Genomic DNA, 15,156 nt, shown 5'->3' with positions numbered 1-15,156 from the left:
AATGGCAGTAAGTGTATACATCTCAGTAATTAATTGTCAATTGAACAAATGCTTTAATTGAAAGACATAGGGTAGCTGGTTGGATTAAAAAAAAAAAAAACAAAAACAGACACGTCTATTCTGTCTCTAATAAAGTCCACTGTTTTCAGTTCATTTGTATATTAACCTTTGTACACACGAGTTTTTCACCATTTGCATAATGTGAACTGAGCTCTGTCAAGGCCTAGGATTTGTTCTCGGGTGCTGACTTCCCTGGTGGCTCAGACGGTAAAGTGTCTGCCCACAATGCAGGAGACGTGGGTTTGATCCCCGGGTGAGGAAGATCCTCTGGAGAAGGAAATGGCAACCCACTCCAGTACTCTTGCCTGGAAAATCCCATGGACGGAGGAGCTTGGTAGGCTACAGTCCATAGGGTGGCAGAGTCGGACACGACTGAGAGACTTCACTTCACTTCGCTTCATGCTGCCTACAAGAGACTCACTTTAGAGTTAAATACACAGGTCAGATGGAGAAGGAAATAGCAACCCACTCCAGTGTTCTCGCCTGGAGAATCCCAGGGACAGAGGAGTCAGGTGGGCTGCCGGCTATGGGGTCGCACAGGGTCAGACACGACTGACGCGACTTAGCAGCAGCTGCAACAGCAACAAGAGGGGTCAGAAATGAAGGGATGGAAAAAGATATTTCAGGCAAATAGAAATGAAAAGACAGTGTGGATAGCAATAATCATAACAGAAAAGACTTTAAAACAAAGTGTGCAACAAAAGACGAAGAAGGGCATGATATTAATATCATGATAAAAAGATTGCTACAAAAAGAGGATGCAGCATTTGTAAAGATAAACTGACCTAATATAACAACACCTAGATATATAAAGGAAATATTAACAGACACAAAGGGAGAAATTGACAATCATACAATATTAGTAGAGCACTTCAACCCTCCAATTATATCACTTGACAAATCATTCAGAAAGAAAATCTATAAGGAAACAGTGGCCTTAGGTGCTACATTTGACTCGCTGGACTTAATAGGTATCTATAGAACAAAGGCAGAGGAACAAGAGATCAAATTGCCAACATCTGCTGGATCATTGAAAAAGCAAGAGAGTTCCAGAAAAACATCTATTTCTGCTTTATTGACTATGCCAAAGCCTTTGACTGTGTGGAACACAATAAACTGTGGAAAATTCTGAAAGAGATGGGAATACCAGACCACCTGACCTGCCTCTTGAGAAACATGGATGCAGGTCAGGAAGCAACAGTTAGAACTGGACATGGAACTAGTACAGCCACTATGGAGAAGAGTGTGGAGATTCCTTAAAAATCTGGAAATAGAACTGCCATATGACCTAGCAATCCCACTTCTGGGCATACACACTGAGGAAACCAGATCTGAAAGAGACACGTGCACCCCAATGTTCATCGCAGGACTATTTATAATAGCCAGGACATGGAAGCAACCTAGATGCCCATCAGCAGACGAATGGATAAGGAAGCTGTGGTACATATACACCATGGAATATTACTCAGCCAGTAAAAAGAATTCATTTGAATCAGTTCTAATGAGATGGATGAAACTGGAGCCCATTATACAGAGTGAAGTAAGCCAGAAAGATAAACACCAATACAGTATACTAACACACACACACACACACACACACATATATATATGGAATTTAGAAATATGATAACGATAACCCTATATGCAAGACAGAAAAAGAGACATAGATGTATAGAACAGACTTGTGGACTCTATTGGTGAAGGCGAGGGTGGGATAATCTGAGAGAACAGCATCGATACATGTATATTATCAAGTGTGAAACAAATCGCCAGTCCAGGTTTGATGAATGAGACAAGTGCTCGGGGCTGGTGCACTGGGATGACCCAGAGGGATGGGATGGGGAGGGAGGTGGGAGGAGGGATCAGGATGGGGAACACATGTACATCCATGGCTGATTCATGTCAATGTAAGGCAAAAATCACTACAATATTGTAAAGTAATTAGCCTCCAACTAATAAAAATGAAAGGAAAAAAATAAATAAAGAAAGAATCCCATGGGGGGGGGGGGGGGGAGAACTGGACATGGAACAACAGACTGGTTCCAAATAGGAAAAGGAGTACATCAAGGATGTCTATGGTCACCCTTCTTATTTAACTTCTATGCAGAGTACATCATGAGAAACGCTGGGCTGGAGGAAGCACAAGCTGGAATCATGATTGCTGGGCGAAATATCAATAAGCTCATATGTGCAGATGACACCACCCTTATGGCAGAAAGTGAAGAACTAAAGAGACTCCTGATGAAATTGAAAGAGGAGAGTGAAAAAGTTGGCTTAAAGCTCAGCATTCAGAAAACTAAGATCATGGCATCCGGTCCCATCACTTCATGGCAAATAGATGGGGAAACAGTGGAAACAGTGGCTGACTTTATTTTTGTAGGCTCCAAAATCACTGCAAATGGTGATTGCATCCATGAAATTAAAAGACGTTTACTCCCTGGAAGAAAAGTTATGACCAATCTAGACAGCATATTAAAAAGCAGAGGCATTACTTTGTCAACAAACGTCCATCTAGTCAAGGCAATTGTTTTTCCAGTGGTCATGTATGGATGTGAGGGTTGGGCTATAAAGAAAGCTGAGCGCCGAAGAATTGATGCTTTTGAACTGTGGTGTTGGAGAAGACTCTTGAGAGACCCTTGGACTACAAGGAGATCCACTCAATCCATCCTAAAGGAGATAAATCCTGGGTGTTCATTGGAAAGACTGATTCTGAAGCTGAAACTCCAGTACTTTGGCCACGTCATGCGAAGAGCTGACTCACTGGAAAAGGCTGTGATGCTGGGAGGGATTGGGGGCAGGAGGAGAAGGGGACGGCAGAGGATGAGATGGCTGGATGGCATCAGCGACTCAGTGGACACGGGTTTGGGTGGACTCCGGGAGTTGGTGATGGACAGGGAGGCCTGGAGTGCCGAGAGTCACGGGGTCAAAGAGAGTCAGACATGACTGAGTGAAGTGAACTGAATAGAACATTTTACACCAAAACAGAAGAATATACCTTGCTCTTAATTGGAGGTTAGTTGCTGTATAATGTTTTGTTAGTTTCTGCTGTACAATAAAATGAATCGGCAGTACATGTGTCTTCTCTTTGTCACCACAGAATATTGAGTAAAGTACCCTGTGCCATACAGGAAGTTCATGTTAGCTTTCTATTTAAAACATAGCAGTATATATGTATTCCCATCTCCCAGTTCATCCCAATCCCCCTTTCCTCCCTTGATGATCGTACATTTTTTTCTCTATATCTAGAACACATGATCTTTTCAAGTGCACATTTGATGTTCTCTAGAATATATCACATGCTTGTCCACAAAAGAAGTCTAAGTAAATTTAGCAGGATAGAAATCAAGTCAAGTACCTTTTCCTACCACAGATTTACAAACTAGAAAGCAATTATAGGGAGAAAAATGGAAAGAACTCAAACACATGAAGAGTAAACAACATGATATTAAAAAACAATGGGTCAATAAAAAAATCAAAGAGGAAATTATAAAATATTCTCAAGACAAACAAAAGCAAAAACTAACACACAACTCTCCAAAATCTATGAGACATAATAAAAGCAGTTTTAAGAGGGAAATTTATAGTGATACAAGCCTACATAGAGAAATGAGAAAAATCTCAAAGAAACAACCCTACCTACTACCTAAAAACATTTTTAAAAAGCAAACAAAGCACAAAGTGAGGAAGGAAATAATACAAACCACAATGGAAATAAAATAAAGATAAAGTTACATAAAAGATCAATGATATCAAGCTGTTTTTTGTTTTACTTTGCATTTGTTTTTTTAATGGTCATTTCCTGTATACAGTCTTGTTTATTGTTACAATCCATATAACTTGTGAAACTGAATTTTACCCACTGATTAAAAGAACATACTTACTTCTAGAGCTGAAAATTATCATTGTTTAATTTATATTTGCTAAAAATTTGAATCATGAGAAAAAATAGAACAATAATTGATCATAGTATAATTTTATGAAGAGGACCCCCACTGTGCTCTGAGGACAACGCTGTACAGTACTTGGTCCATGAAGACAGAACAGACCAGACATCCTTTTCAATATCAGTTTGATAGTGTTACAACTTATGGAAAAAATTCACATTTTACTTTCCTAAATGAAATTAAGTTTTTCAAATTACTTTTCATTCTTTCTGAATATATGCTAAATTCAGCTTTTTAATTTTGAAGAAATTTTGCCATACAGATTCAGGAAAAATTGCTAAAAGTTTTTAAAGGTAAAAAATAAGCTAGTATTTTTACATGAAACTATAAAAATTATGATTTGAGAGATGTATCATTATATACTGTTATCAAGGAAAATAATTTACATTAAAATTTTGAGTGATATAATAGATTATAAAACAGAATGAAGGATAAATGTGTGTGGGATTCAGTGTTAAGTATTGAGGGAAGATGTGCTTAAAGGCTCAGAAATTTCATTTTCACATGTCTTATTAATAATAATACACGAAACAAAGCACTGTTTCTTATTTTACACAGAAGTATTATTTTATGATAATAAATGTGTATATTTTATGTCTGCAAGAGTAATTGATTAACATTACAGAAAATTCAGGATATTCAACACATTGAAAATATCATCAGTAAGTGTGGTTTCCTTTACTTTATTCCACTTCATTACCTTATTTTAGAAAAGGACTCACCATTAGAAGGCGTTTTCTCCCTCTTCTCATCATTAAAAAAAAAAAAAAAAAGTGATAAACAGAACTTGTCTTTAATCTTCCTTTTATGAAGTAAACTGTTTGAACCATATGAAGTATATCTAATCATTTATCCTATGTTCTGGGGAGCACTCAAGTCATATTCTTGGTGTCAAAGAGAGAAAAAATCCGGAAACATTTGAAAACCTTGCAGTGCTGATCATGTGTGTAGCTTGGTGGGCTGTGCATTCTTATAATGCTCCCGCTTCTTTCCAAGGTGTTGAAATTGACAAAAAGTTCTAAATGATGTAAATGTTTATCTCCCATATACTCATTCACAAAATTATTATTTTGCTTTCATCAAAATAGAGCAAAATTAGTTCTTTTTGAGCCTAACAAGTACAGACTTATGGAATCACTACCATGTCAAAACATAGAACAGTTCTATCACTCCCAGAAAAGTTCCCTCCCACTAAGCCTTTGTAGCTTACACTCCGTTTCCTCAACCCTGTCAACTTCTATCTCTATACTTTAGCCTTTTTTCATAATATCATAAAATGGAACCACAGAGTACACAGATTTTTGAATCTAGTATTCTTTCACTTAATATAATGTTCTTAAGATTAGTTCATGTTGTTGCATCTATCAGCAGTTTGCTCCTTGTTACTGCTCAACAGTATTCTATAGTATGAATGTACCAGTTTGTCCATTTACTCATTAAAAAATATTTATGTTGTTTCTGGCAATTATATGTTAGCTATTATGAGTACTTATTATAGGATTTTGTATCAATACATGTTTACATTTCTCTGGAGAAATGGCACTGATGGGTCATATGAATAGTGTGTATTTAACTTTATTTAAAAATAACAGAAATAGTTTCCAAAGTGGCTATAACATTTTCTATTGCAACTTGAGATTTCCAGATCTTGGCATCCTTATCCATATATTACACTGTCAACAATTTTCATTTTAGCTACCCTAAAATGTGTGTACAGATATCTCTTTGTGGTTGTAATTTGCACATTCTTAGTAACTAATGGAGTCAGGCACCATCACACATGCTTATTTTTCATCAGTGTATCTTTTTTGGTCTGTTCAAATTGCCATTTTTTAAAATTTTGTTTATCTCCTTGTTAAATTTTAGAAGTTCTTTAAATACTTTGGTTATAAGCTTTTTATCTAATATGAGCCACTCTGATTGTGGATTTTTGTTTCATTCTTTTGATGGTGTCTTTCACAAGTCAAAGATTTTTTAGTTTAATTTTTATGAAATCTAATTAATCATTGTTTTTCCTCCTTGAATTTTGCCTTAGTGTAGCAGCTTACAACTGTTGCCTAACCTAAGGGCACAAATATTTTCTCCTGCTTTCTAATAACAATTTTATCACATAGGTTATTATTTGTGTTAATTTTATATACATTGTAAGATATGAATTTAAATTTACCATCTTGGGTATCAATACATGGTTGCTTTATCACCTTTTGTTTAGAGATTATTCTTTTTCCCTTGAGTTGTCTTTGTTCTTTTGTTAAAAATTGATTAATCCTTTCTGTACAGGTCTATTTTTAGACTTTTTACTCTGTTTCATTTAGCTATGTATCTATTTCTTCACCAATATCACAGTGCCTTGATCATTAAAGCTCTATACATAGCATTGAAATCAGGTAGCATGAGTTCAATATGTACTGTAGTGAGTAAATATCATGACAAATCATGTATTTTGTTGTTTTTCAGTCGCTAAGTCATGTCTGCCTAAGACCCCATGGACTACATCACACCAGGATTACCTGTCCTTCACAGTCTCCCAGGGTTTGCTAAAACTCATGTCCTTTGAGTCAGTGATGTCATTCAACCATCACATCCTCTCATCCCCTTCTTCTCCTGCCCTCAGTCTTTCCAAGCATCAGGGTCTTTTTGAAAAATTCAACTCTTCCCATCACCTGACCAAAATATTGGAGCTTCAGCTTCAACATCAGTCTTTCCAATGAATACTCAGGGTTGATTTCCTTTAGAACTGACTGGTTTGATCTCCTTACAGTCTAAGGAACTCTCAAGAGTCTTCTCTAGCACCACAATGTGAAAGCATCGGTTCTTCAGTGCTCAGCCTTCTTTATGATCCAACTCTCACATCCCTGTATAGGACTTTTATCCATAGGGCTTCTTTGGTGATTCAGATGCTAAAGAATCTGCCAGCAATGTGGGAGACCTGGGTTCAATCCCTGGGTTGGGAAGATCCCCTGGAGAAGGGAATGGCTACCCACTCCAGTATCCTGGCCTGGAGAAGTCCATGGACAGAGGGGCCTGACAGGCTACAGTCCTTGGGGTTGTAAAGAGTTAGACACGACTAAGTGACTTTCACGTCACTTCACTCACATCCATAAACAACTACTGGAAAAACCATAGCTTTGACTATATGGATTTTTGTCAGCAAAGTAATGTCTTTTCTCTTTAATACATTGTCTATGTTTGTCATAGCTTTCCTACCAGGGAGCAACCATCTTTTACTTTCATGCCACTCATCAACATCTACAGTGATTTTGGAGCCCAAGAAAAGAAAATCTGTCATTGATTCCAATTTTTCCCCTTCTATTTGCCATAAGGTGATGGAACCAAATGCTATTATCTTTGTTTTATGAATGTTGAGTTTTAAACCAGTTTTGTTTTTTTTTTCACTCTCCTCTTCACCCTCATCAAGAGGCTCTACAGTTCCTCTTCGTTTTATGCCATTAGAGTGGTATTATCTGCATATCTGAGGTTGTTGATATTTCTCCCGGCAATTTTTTTTTCCCCCTCCTGGCAATCTTGATTCCAGCCCTGTGATTCTTATAGCCTGACATTTCATATGATGTAGTCTTCATAGAACTTAAATTAGCAGGGTGACAGTTTACAGCCTTGTACTCCTTCCCCAAATTTGAACCAGTCCATTGTTCCATGTAAGATTATAAATGTTGCCTCTTGACCTGCATATAAGTTTCTCAGGAGACAGGTAAAGTGGTCTGTTATTCCCATCTCTTTTAGAGTTTTCCAGTTTGTTGTGATCCACACAGTCAAAGTCTTTCACATAGTCAATGATGCTTAATTATTGAAAATGGAAATAGGAATCATTTAGGTAATGCCAAATTACCTTCTAAAAATATTGTACCAATATACACTAACCACAGTGGTTTGTCAATGTATGTGGAGGAATTTACAGCAGTGTAAAGATTACGTCAAACTGAAGACACTTGAGATTCAGCAGAGGAAGAAATAAGCCTTTTGAGAGATCCCCTTCCCTAACTGAGGCAGACCTTTTGGAGAGTTAATCTGCTGTATCCCCTCTGTTCCAGCCAGAACAGAGGCTGACCTAAACATTACCACAGACTACAGCTCTTCATTTGTTCCCCTGTAAACCCAATTGTGTCCCTAAAAAACTTATTTTTATCTCATAGTAGTCCAGCCTTGCCCCATCCTCTATTAAATTGGCATATAAATCCTCATTGCTGGCTGTTCAAAAAGTCTTTTCAGCCAAATGTTATCACACACTTAATATACTTCTCTCTGTTTGTCTATTTTGAAATCCACATAAGTAGAGAAAGGGCATGTGTATTTGAAGATAAGGTTGTAAGACTTAACAAATAAACATAAGAAGACAGTTTTTTGTTTTGTATTGTTTTGTTTTTTTAGGACAAACAAGACAGGCACAATATTTGAAATATAGTAAAAATTTAGAAAGACTTGTTAATGTGAAATTCAAATTTAAGTAGCATTCTATATTTGGATCCTAATTTTAAGACATCAGAAATCCAATCTTCTAGGAGGAAGTATTAGTAAATAGTAAAAAACAAAAGCTTTCCTTATTAGTGTATTAAATATATTGGAAAATATTAAGATCATAATGAAAGTATAAACTTTCATTATGTTACAACTATTAATTTCAATGAGCAGCTAAGGATTAGGACAATAGAGTCAGACTCAACATCTGATGAACATTCATAAATTGTTTTATAAATATGATAGCTAACACCAGAGAGGGGGGAAAAAAGCTAACTGCAAGATGACCAGACTGAAGTCATGACATTAGGTGCTCCATCTTGAGAAGCACTAAATCTATGGCTAACACAATTCCAAGAACTGACCTCAAGAGAAGAGGATTAACATTATAAATTAGAGCAATGTATATTTCTATAAGAATAAAAATAATCATAGCTTCCTCTAAAATTGCCAGCAAAGACATTCTACAGACCCATATTGATGCCTTCTGCTGTGAAAATATGGCTCCCTGTATCAGCATGAAGAAGTTACAGAAGATGGACCCTCACCCCAGTCTCATAGAAATTAAATGGTATCTATCAGTGTGGAATCAAAAGCAACTCTTTTGCCCCTTTCCTATTTGTCCATTTATGTTCTCCTCTTACCTTAAAGAGATCATTAGGCAGTTTAGCCTGACTCCTAAACTATGCTGTCCTAAATATACACTATGCCTTGTCTAACCTGTTAATTTTTTACTTAAGCAAGAAGTAAGAATAAATAATTAAGCAGTTAAAAAATGACTAGTTCTCTCCCTTGACAGCTTCCTTAGCAAACCTACAGATCACTCAGGCAAAATACCACCTGAAGAAAAGTAAGTCAGTTTTACACAATGAAGAAGGATGCAGAACCCAGCTTTTTGCCTCAGTGATTCACTGAGTTTCCCCTCCCACCTTTTACCTTTGAAAACTGTCATGGCTGAGCAATATCTTTGAAGTTGGTCACAGAACATGAGTCCTCCTTTTCCCCCATTTCCACACTTTTCTGATTAAATTATCTTTCCTTCCTACTGATATTTGCCTCTTGAATCATAGGATTTTGAGCAGAAAGAAGTTGAGCCTGAGTTGGCAACAGGTTCTCAATGATTTAACAAGCAAATTTTAAAAGAATTATTTTTTTTCCTAATATTTAAAACTAAGATGACCCAATTTGCTTTACACACTGATCTTGCATTTTTCTTTCCTTTCAGAATGTGGATATTACCAAATTTTACAAGAGAATAACAATATGAATAAAATAGTTTAAATGTTATATTTAAAAAGAACTAGTCTTAAACATTTCAAAGTAAAGTGCCACTACTTGGAAGCTAGAACTTTCAACACAGCAAAGATGGTAGGCAATGTATCAAGGATACTGAAATTAAATCCATAAAGATGGGAAAAAACAAATTTTGTCATTCTTTAACATATAAAATTTCACAAAGCTAGATGAGTACCACTTAAAAAATTTTGGAAACATGAATCTAATGTGTTAAAAGGTAAATCGAGGCATATTAAAATTGAGTTTAAGCAAAAATTGATTCTAACGTGGCAGCATCTAATCTTACAGATAGAAAAGAGGCCCAAGGAGTTGTATAAAATGAAAAGTTTTTATAGGCAGAAGGGAGCATGAAAAAGCAAGTTATTCTAGATGAAAAAGAGTTGGTCCTTGCAGAGTGCCTTTCCTCCTGGTAGTGACAGGGATCTATCAGGCATGGTTTTATCATGACTCAAATGTAATTCTAGGAAATTGCTTAACTATATTAATATATTTTTCTGTATAACTCAGGTGCATGCTCAGTCACTGAATCATGTCTAACTCTTTGCAACCCCAGGGACTGTAGCCCACCAGGCTCCTCTGTCCATGGAATTTTCCAGCCAAGAATACTAAGTGGGTTGCCATTTTCTCCTCCAGGGCATCTACCAGACCCAGGGGTTGAACCTGTGTGTCTTGCATCTCCTGATTGGCAGGTGAATTCATCACTGTGCCACCTGGGAAGCCAATATATATACATGTATATATATATTGTATGTGTGTATATATAGTGTGTATATATATGTATACATATATGTTGGGTCTTAGTGGCAGAATGTGAGATCTGGTTCCTCAACCAAGGATCAAACCTGGACCCGCTGCATTGGAAGCATAGAGTCTAACTAAACCACTGGACCACTGGGGAATAAGTGTTACCTTTTCATTAATTTAAGAATTTTAATTGCATTAAATATATCGGGAGATATTAAAAGCACAATGATAAATAGCAAGATGTCTCCATGCTTTCAAAAGAAGTATTACAACAAGAACTATGATTATCAGAGTCAAAACACCCAATTAGATATATTTTTTTAAAGACATATTGGAAATTAGGAATAAGCTTAGGAAAAAAAATCCAAAACAAAACATAGCTTAAATTTCTTATTTTAAAGCTCATTTTGAACTAGTAATTTTTTAAAATAATTGTATACTATTTTCTAAAAGCTTATATTGCAAAAACATGCTCACAATAGATGGTGAACTATAAGATGTCATAGAATGACTGTCCTAAGGCCAACAAGTTGTTGTTAGAGTGACTATATCATGTTCTTTTGTACAAATAAATTGATCATAAATATGGTAACCTAAAGGAGATCAGTCCTGGATGTTCATTGGAAGGACTGATGCTGAAGCTGAAACTCTGATACTTTAGCCACCTCATGCGAAGAGTTGACTCATTGGAAAAGACCCTGATGCTGGGAGGGATTGGGGGCAGGAGGAGAAGGGGATGACAGAGGATGAGATGGCTGGATGGCATCACCGACTCGATGGACATGAGTTTGAGTAAACTCCGGGAGTTGGTGATGGACAGGGAGGCCTGGCGTGCTGCGATTCATGGGGTCTCAAAGAAGCGGACATGACTGAGCAACTGAACTGAACTGAACTGAACTGATGATAACTTAGATAGTCCTATCAGTTAAGGAGACTGATGCAATCAAAAGTCAGCAGTGGGAAGGTTTTGCTTTATATTTCATCTGTTGCTCCAAATGTACAATGTCAATGCTCTCCTGATATATGTACGCTTTGCTTTCACATTTGCCCTTGATGTGCCTATGTTGAATCCTGGCACTGTAAGGAACGTAGTCTGGAAAGCAACAAATTATGTTGAGAATTGCCTTGAATTTTGAAGGCTAAAATGCCATAATGCTGCTGAGCTTTACTGAAAGTCTGTTAAAAAAAAATATTTTCTTACTTTTTGTTTCCTACAGTATACAAGAGTCAATGCTACTAAATCTCAGGCTTGTTTAGTCTGACACCTGCCTACCCACCCTCAATCATGGTGCACGGTCCCATCACTGTCTTATTCATAGCCTTTGCTATCTTTAAAAACTATTTCATACCGGACTTCATTCCATGACACTTTCTCATCCTGCTATCTCTTGGCTGCCTTGTTTCTTGTATTCTTCCTTGGCATCCTTGTTTTCTTATATCATGTTTCCAGCTTTGTACTTATCTCAGGCATCTGATACCTGCTATTACATTTCTAGCACTGACTTGAGGTCCCTAACTTCTTCTGTGAAACTTTCCTAGAAATAACTTGTCACATCCATAGAAGCACAAGGTGACATCTAGTCCCCTTGGTGTAACTCATACCACTTTGGTCTGAACTCTCATAATAATATATTCTTTTACTTACTTTTTGTGTCACTTGCTGGGAAAACCATTTATATGTATAATATTATTTAACCTTCATAAATGCTATCATTATGTTATTCTTATTTAAATTCAGGAAAGCTCAGGCTGGACAACCTAAGTAACTTTCATGCAGTCATAAACTGATGGGTAGCATAGCAAAGACTCAAGACTCAGTTACTCTAAAATTCTGAACGTTAGACCATTGTTTGACATCTAGAACTCACATCCTCATGTAGGGGGTAGACTCTGAGAAAGGAAAACAGAAGATAGGTTGTAAAGTGGAAAACAGAGGATCTTCAGCAAAGCAAAAGAAGTAACAGGAATGAGTCAGTCTTTACCAAGCTTCTTTCTGTTTGTTTGTTTTGTTTTTGATCCTGGAGTAAACTTTAAGATAAAAGAGAATGATGAGGACAAGTCAAGGAGTTTAGATGACTAGCAAAAAAATTTCTTTAGGGTTGCACATTCATCTGAGAAGTATTTATGCATTTTAGTCACACATGGAGAAACCTTGATTTGGAAAGACATTTTCTAGAAAATGTCTTTCCAAACCAAGTGGATAAGCCATGTTTATACCTTTGTTTTTTTTTTTTTTTTTAATACCACATCTGAGTGTATCTCAAAAATCCTTAGATGATTGTCAGAGTTGTTAGGAATTTGGACCTCTAGATTTGTGAGTGCAGGTTCATCCCAAATTTAAGGTTCATCTGTTCTTCTCTGTGCCATGAGGTATTATGATCAGATTATTACAAAGGAAATTAGCTCTCAATTCTGGACTGTGTGATTATGTAGTCAATCGTTTATTGCCGTATGTCTATCAATTAGTAGATATTATTTATTAGCTCCCAGATTTTCTTAAATTACCTAGTGAAGTGTTATATACAAGAGCTGGATAGAGCATAAACTCAGAACTTACTCTGGATTCCAAGGCTTCTTAGCAGTTCTCACCAAATACTTTTTCCCCTGGGCTCATCTAGACACTGATGTGTTTTAAATGTAAAATGGCTGCAAGGACTAGAGCTGAGCTAGAAGGAACTATGGAGAAGCTCTAAACAGTCAGTAAAAACAAGACTCAGAGCTGACGGGGGCTCAAATATGAACTCCTTATTGCCATATTCAGACTTAAATTGAAGAAAGCAGGTGAAACCACTAGATCATTCAGGTATGACCTAAATCAAATCCCTTACAATTATACAGTGGAAGTGACAAATAAATTCAAAGGATTAGAGCTGATAGACAGAGTGCCTGAAAAATTATGGACAGTTCGTAACATTGTACTGGAGGCGGTGATCAAGACCATCCCCAAGAAAAAGAAATGCAAAGGGGCAAAGTGGTTGTCTAAGAAGGCCTTGCAAATAGCTGAGAAAAGAAGAGAAGTGAAAGGCAAAGGACAAAAGGAAAGATATATTTACTATAATGAAGAGTTCCAAAGAATAGCAAGGAGAGAGAAGAAAAAACTTCCTAAGTTATCAACAGGGGAAAACAATAGAATGTGAAGGACTAGCTATGTCTTCGAGAAAATTGGAGATACCAAGGGAACATTTCATGCAAAGATGGGCACAATAAAGGATAGAAACGGTATGGACCTAATAGAAGCAGAAGATATTAAGAAACAGTGGCAAGAATACACAGAAGAACTATACTAAAAAGATCTTAATGACCCAGATAACCACAATGATGTGATCACTCACCTAGAGCCAGACATCCTGGAATGTGAAGACAAGTGGGTCTTAGGAATCATCACTATGAACAAAGCTAGTGGAGGTAATGGAATTACAGTTGAGCTATTTCAAATCCTGAAAGATGATGCTGTGAAAGTGTTGCACTCAATATGCCAGCAAATTTGGAAAACTCAGCAGTGGCCACAGGACTGGAAAAGGTCAGTTTTCATCCCAATCCCAGAGAAAGGCAATGAAAAAGAATCTCCAAACTACCACACAATTGCACTCATCTCACACACCACTAAAGTAATGCTCAAAATTCTCCAAGTCAGGCTTTAACAGTACATGAACCATGAGGTTCCAGATGTTCAAGCTATATTTAGAAAAGACAAAAGAACCAGAGATCAAATTGTCAACATCCGTTGGATCATCAAAAAAACAGGAGAGTTCCAGAAGAACATCTACTTCTGCTTCACTGACTATGCTAAAGCCTTTGACTGTGTGGATCATAACCAACTGTGGCAAATTCTTCAAGGCATGGGAATACCAGACTAGCTGACCTGCCTCCTGAGAAATCTGTGTGCAGGTCAAGAAGCAACAGCTAGAACTGGGCATGGAACAATGGACTGACTTCAAATTGGAAAGGGAATACAACAAGCCTGTATATAGTCCCCCTGCTTATTTAACTTATATGCGGAGTACATAATGCAAAATGCTGGGCTGGATGAAGCACAGATTGTAATCAAGATTGCCAGGAGAAATATCAATAACCTCAGATAGGCAGATGACTCCACCCTTATGGCAGAAAGCAAAGAGGATCTGAAAAACCTCCTGATGAATGCGAAAGAGGAGAGTGAAAAAGTTGACTTAAAACTCAATATTCAGAAAACTAAGATCATGGCATCTGGTTCCATCACTTTATGGAAAATAGATGGGGAAACAATAGAAACAGTGAGAAATTTGTTTTCTTGGGCTCCAAAATCACTACAGATGGTGACTGCAGAGATGAAATTATAAGACCCTGGCTCCATGGAAGAAAAACTGTAACAAACCTAGACAGCATATTAAAAGCAGAGACATTGCTCTGCAGAAAAGATCTGTATAGTCAAAGCTATGGCTTTTCCAGTAGTTATGTATGGATGTGAGAGTTGGACTATAAAGAAAGCTGAGCACCTTAGAATTGATGCTTTTGAACTGTGGTACTAGAGAAGAATCTTGAGAGTCCCTTGGACTGCTAGGAGATCCAACCAGTCCACCCTAAAGGAAATCAGTCCAGAATACTCATTGGAAGGACTGATGCTGAAACTCCAATACTTTGACCACCTGATGCGAAGAAC

Source organism: Dama dama, chromosome 18 (genome assembly GCF_033118175.1).
Source record: "Dama dama isolate Ldn47 chromosome 18, ASM3311817v1, whole genome shotgun sequence".
Lineage (NCBI taxonomy): Eukaryota > Metazoa > Chordata > Mammalia > Artiodactyla > Cervidae > Dama > Dama dama.
The sequence above is the reverse complement of the archived record's forward strand: the minus strand, read 5'-3'. Positions refer to the sequence as shown.